The sequence below is a fragment of the Bactrocera latifrons genome, unplaced genomic scaffold (genome assembly GCF_001853355.1).
Source record: "Bactrocera latifrons isolate USDA-ARS-PBARC rearing strain unplaced genomic scaffold, ASM185335v1 scaffold_423, whole genome shotgun sequence".
Taxonomy (NCBI): Eukaryota; Metazoa; Arthropoda; class Insecta; order Diptera; family Tephritidae; genus Bactrocera; species Bactrocera latifrons.
Genome location: NW_017537072.1, coordinates 31,849 through 38,221, shown reverse-complemented (window position 1 = coordinate 38,221; position 6,373 = coordinate 31,849). Strand labels below are relative to the sequence as shown.

Genomic DNA, 6,373 nt, shown 5'->3' with positions numbered 1-6,373 from the left:
TTCAATGAAATTCGGTATATAATATTTTCTTAACACCCTGATGGCAAAATATGGGTGAAATCGGTTCACAACCACGCCTGAAATCTCGATTATCACTTTATCCTGCGAGAGTATAAAATGTTCGGTGACACCCAACTTAGCCCTTCCTTACTTGTTTCTTATTATTTTTATATTGAGAAAGGCATCAAAATGTGTTTTGTCGTCCTTTGTAGATTGAAATGTGTGTCCTTGTCAACCGAAGAGACTTAATTTAAGTCACATGTAAAAGGGGAAAATATCAGATACAAAGTCAGTTGGAACGTCGAAATATACTTTATATCGGTACTAAAGAAAGGTCTCAACTATTTCCATTCATTCTTGACATAAGTAAAGTATACTCGAAAACATATTTTCAAGCAATTTTACGAAGAAAACTCACAGACCTAGCGACATATTCGGCATAAAATGTAATAGAATGACACTATTCATTACACCGTCACCTAAGATTAAAAGTAACATAACGCTTTTCATTAGTTTACAAGTGAAGGAAAAACGATATAATAGAAATAGGTGTGTTGTTTATACACCCAACTCTTTTTTTACACGGTAGATACGTTCCTCAGAAATCGGTGTAAAAAAAGAGGCGTTTCTTATATACTTCGTTAACTATATAACTTCGAAAAACCGTGTATAAAATGTTGAAAACTATAAAATTTCAGATATGCATACAAATTGCATGTTCATTTAACATTTAATTGAGCATTACACCTTAAAATACATAATTCATACTGGTGAAAAATTGGTAGATTAAACAAACAAAAAAAAAAAAAAAGTCTGTTAATTCAAAATTAAATAATTATTCGTAGCTACTTGATAACAAGCGCAATTCTTTGCGACAAACTGGACTAAAGTCGGTATCATCACTGGGGATATCCATTTCAGCAATGTACATAAATATCATGCGAACAAAATGTGTAAGTAAGAGTTATCGAAATAGTCTCCTTCTGCTTCCATACAACTCTTTGCACGGCACAAAAGCATGTCCAACGAGTGTTTTAGGTCGTTGGTCGAAAAGGCCGCCAATATGCTGGTTCAAGCGTTTGAATGGCCTCAACGTCGGCATAACGCTTTCCTTTCATTGGCAAATGCATTTTTCCGAAAAGGAAGAAGCCGCACGTTAATGGTTAAAATGTGATTTTTGGTCAAATAATCGGTCACAATCGTCTACCGATGAGATGGCGTATTTTATTGGGCATCAAACGCTAACTTTCATTTTCGCGATATTCGAGCCAAACACGTCGAATAGGCCAAAATATTCGGTCAAAATGCTATAAATCGATGTTTTGGAAATGTTCCATTGCATTTCCATGAATTTCAATGGTGATTTCGAGCGGTTTTTGATGAATTATCGCACAGTTTCGATGGACGTTCCGGTGATCACGGATTTTGACTGGCCCACATGTTGATCGTCATTTATGTACTCACGACCACTTTGCAAACGTTGAAACCACTCGTGCACTCTGCTACGGGATAGGCAATCTTTTTTCATCAATTGAAACGTTTCGGTAAAAATTTTACCAACTTTAATGTTGGCTCTTTGTTCGAAGTTCATTTTCGCACCGATAACACAAACATACTGAGACTTAAAACGCAATAACTTCACTTCTAATCGATTAAGCGTCATGAAATTCTCACTGGACGATAAAAATAGCAGATTTTAAGGCMCCAGTCGATAGATGGCGCCACCAAGGGGCGATAAATTCAAAAAGTCCTGATTACTTTGGAATAAACCTTGTATGTATATCTATGAAATTGAAACTTGTATTTAAAAATCCAATAGTCGAACTAAAGATTGAGTATGAAGTTTTATCGAAAATGAAGAAGTTTAATGATCTGAAGATTAAAGTTTTTGTGAAGCTTCATGGGTTCCGCAGTCATGGCCAGATGAAGCAGCACAATTAATGTTCGCCATTTCTTTGAATTGCCCTTAATGTAGATAACTCATTCTGTCAACAGTCACGCGAGATTGTTGAGGCCATTGATATCAATATCATCGGCATACGCCAGCGGCTGTACACTCTTATAAAAGATTGTACCTGCTCGATTAAGTTCTGCAGCATGAATTATTTTCTCCAGCAGCAGGAGTCGCCCTGTCTGAACCCTCATTTGGTACCGAACGGCTCGGACAGGTCCTTTCCTGACGAAGCTTTTGGTGTTGCTCAACGTTAGTTTACACAGCCGTATTAGTTTGTAGGGATTGAAGTCAACGAAGAGGTGTGTTGTGTCGATTCTCCTTTCACGGGTCTTTTCCAAGATTTGGGGCATGGTGAATATCTGGTCGGTTGTTGATTTGCAGGTCTAAAGCCACACTGATAAGATCAAATCAGTTTGTCGACGGTAGGATTTAATCTTTTACACAATACGCTCGATAGAACCTTATACGCGATGTTGAGGAGGCTTATCTCACGGTAGTTGTCGCATATCGTGGGTCTCCTTTTTTAAGAATTGGGCATAGCACACTTAAATTCCAATCGTTGGGYATGCTTTCGTCCGACCATATTTTACAAAGAATCTGATGCATGCTCCTTATCAGTTCTTCGCCGCCGTGTTTGAATAGCTTGGCCGACAATCCATCGCCCCCGCCGCTTTGTTGTTCTTCAGGCAGGTAATTGCTAATCGAACTTCTTCATGGTCGGGCAAAGGAACGTCTGCTCCAAAATTTTAGTTTCTTATATTATGCAAATATGGCAAAGTATTTACTCGATTTTATAAATTTTTGGTATCACGGCATGTTATTATAAGATAAAGAGTATCAATGAGTTTCATTAAGAACCCTTACATATTGTCCGATTACATTAGGTACTTGGGATCTAGGGAAGTATACATCCCATCTTATGTATTTTAGGCACAAAGATACATTGAATTTCAGTAAGGAACTGATTCATGTAGTTTAAGGAAAACTGGAAGTTCGAAAATCTTTAAATTAAGTGTATGAAACAAGTTAAAGTGTTGACAAAACTTTTTTGGCAAACTTTTATGCTGATAGTTGTACACTTTCTTGATTAACATATTCTAAATTAAAAAAATAAAAAAGACCGGAAGAAATTTAAAGTTACCATCTAATGGAAGTAAATGGCTTTTTCTAGGACGCCACATTTTAATATAATAAAATCTCAGAATAATGTTAGGCACCAAATTTGGGTGAAGTTGGCCAAGTAGTTCCTGAGTTATAGGATTTTACCTAAAAAGAACGGTGCAAAGCCTTTTTTTAAATTTTTACACTGCCTCATATGCATAAGTGTTCTTGAGTGTGAAATTTAATGATTCTGCTATTTTGTGAGTTATGTACTTTTAGGAGTTTTTAACAGAAACGTTCATATGGCCGTGTGATACTGAAAAGCGTGACTTCATCGTTTTTTGTTGATACATCCTTAGTGAATTTTGAGATATATAGTACATATATTCAACTATAAACGAGATGGGTCGCGACGTGTACGAAATTAGAGCTATGTATTAGAACTGTTTTATTCAGGAACCGAATTCACACATTTTCAACACAAAACTATAGTACCTATATTAAAGATTACATGATCTAATAAATTTGCTAAGATATGAAAATATTTGACTTCCTTGCTAACTGCGAGAGTATAAAATGTTTGGTTACACCCGAACTTAGCCCTCCCTTAGTTGAGTAATACTTTGTTTAAGAATTCAATCAAACTTAATTAAATTTTTAGACGTTTAAACAAAAAAAATTAAACCCTCTGGGATCTGAAATGAGCACTAAAACTTTTCATTTCTAAAGTCTTTGTTTAGTTCCAAAAAATTGTATGTAAATTAAAATTTCTGTACATACACATACATATAATGAATATAAGCATCAGTATCAGTATTACCCCTAAAAATATGAATAAAAACTCTCCTTGAATATAAAGGGGAGGGTGCCAACAATTTTTATAAAACGGTCTTACGTTCCTACATGTTGCAGACAGTTAAAATATAATTTTTCGACCTACATCCTGCCTTAGCTATATGTCATATATACCGATTCTCTTTATAGAAATAAATTTAAAAAAATTACGTCTGTTTCTAACTTCCGTCATTAGAATTTTTCTGCTACTGCTAAAAACCATGTCATTAAGCACGTCTTTCAATTTTGCAATCATAAAAAAATTTATAATCCAATAGTAAGAAAATAATATATATTTATTATGGAATATTTTATGTTACTAAAAGTCCATACATTATTCTCGGCGTATTACAGAAGCAAAACATTTCCATAATGCCTTATGGAAAGCATATAATACACATTTGTACTCATCATATTCAATTTCATTGGTATTTTCATATATTTCCATTGCATCACTGCGAATTGCACTTATTTGGCTATTTCACTTACAGTATATATATATGAATATGTATATGTAAAGTATACATATAGTTATACAATATGGGTTAATTTGTATACAACAATAATATGAATATAACTTATTTTTTGCACATAAAATATTTTTAAAATTTACTATTCTTATTCTTGTAATTTTCCTTTAATTAATATTAATTTGTACGCATTTTTTATAAAATAATAATAATTCACGAGCAAAATCAGGATCATCAGGCAGTAACACGACAAGAAACACGCACAACTAAATTCAGACTAAACTTAAAAACTTGTGTGTGATAGCCAATAAGAGCATACGTCAATGGAGAAGGAGACAAGCGAAAATTACAGACAGCTCAGCTCACTGGACTTATGCTGCCACTTTTTTAAAATGGTTTAAAAACTAAATAAATAATTTCATTAACAATTTATGCGAAATATTTTTTAATTACAGATCATTTTGACATATTTAAAATTTTTCAAAATGTAATAATACTAATTACATTACTAATAACTCAATTATAATGTACGAGTATCGATTAATTCCAACCTTGTAATTTCTCCATATTCAATTAACCTAAGCCCATCATTCTTTATAAAATGAATGAAATTCATTCAAGAAAAAAATTCGATTTTCGCTAGCAGAATTAAAAAAAAACTGAGAAATAAAAATATTACTATGTTTGTTTTGAAAACTGCAGCATTTGTGTTGTATTCCGAATGCATGCGGCAACGCAAAAACTTAGAAGAACAGAGCGAGCTTAAGAATAAAGTACCCTCGTTGAATTCATCGCCGAGTGTAATTTTAGTTATATATGTATTATATATATGTACATGTATAATATATAGTGGAATATAAACCATGTGCAGGATAGCATTGTGAGTGGGATTATTTTATTTCTCAGTACGGGTTTGTCGTGGTTAATCGTTACCTGTTAATTTGTATAGTTCACGGGCAGTAAATTCACATATATAATTAAGAACGTAGTATGTGTTAACATATAGTCGTAAAAATTTTCAAATGTAACGCAGCTAGCTTAAAAATTAGAAATAGCTATATTTAATCTAATAAATCATAAAAACAACCGACCAATATTAACTGCTATATTTTCGAAATGTTTGTTTTTGAATTGGTATGAAGCGGCAAGATTTCAGGATGAAAAGTAGTTCAGATGCTTACATTTATGTGTATATAAAGTTTGATACGAAGTATACATGAATGTGAATGTATGTGTGTTGTATTTATCGAAAGTCAGGTGGTGCCTCAAAAAAACTGTGGCCTAATTAAAATGGCAATGAAAATATTGTTTCTCATTTTTATGTAAGTTTTCATGAATTAAACTCATACACATGCATCTGTTCATATATATACATACATATATGTTTATCTTCATATAAGTTTAAACATGCCTGAACATTCTGCACCCAAGGATTTTTACTATAATATTATGTGCTTCCTTACGTGAGTTGCGCTTACATATATATAGAGCTAAGTTTGCTTTATTTTCAGAAATAACGAAGATACATATTTTGTTTTACAACGATATGGGTGGAAATGTAAATATATTTTTCATGCATTAAATTTCTAGCAACCCGTATTATTTTATTTATAGAGAGTATTGTTGATGAAATTATAATCACCGAAAGAAATTTTTGTTTTTTGAGGTTGGATACGTGCTGTGTAAAAGTAAGAACTTCGTATTAAGGGTAAATGTGTCACTATAACCAGCCTTAATAACTCAAATAATAGGCTGTGTTTGACAATATTATCTTTAAGTTCGAATTTTTTAGATTATTTGAAAATGTCATGTTCACGTGATGGCACAGTTCATAATCATTATGGGAAGACTGTGATTATTTCACAGCTGTCATGTCATACACTCGCGGCCGCGAAAATTTTACCACTCAAAATTTTCAAGTATTGTGCATATTTGACAACATTTTATGGCTGTCCTTTTTGCTATATAGAAATTTTTTATTTAGAAATAGATTAATGTTATTATTAATATTATT

General features: G+C 32.7%; 1 long non-coding RNA gene across 1 annotated transcript in view; it reads left to right on the top strand.

The window, feature by feature from the left end:
• Positions 1–5,286: 5,286 nt before the first annotated feature.
• LOC108972790 overlaps positions 5,287–6,373 on the top strand; it is a 12,179-nt gene continuing 11,092 nt past the window's right edge. Inside the window, exon 1 of the long non-coding RNA XR_001993663.1 lies at positions 5,287–5,681. This is a non-coding gene — a long non-coding RNA (uncharacterized LOC108972790). The remainder of the gene's footprint in view (positions 5,682–6,373) is intronic.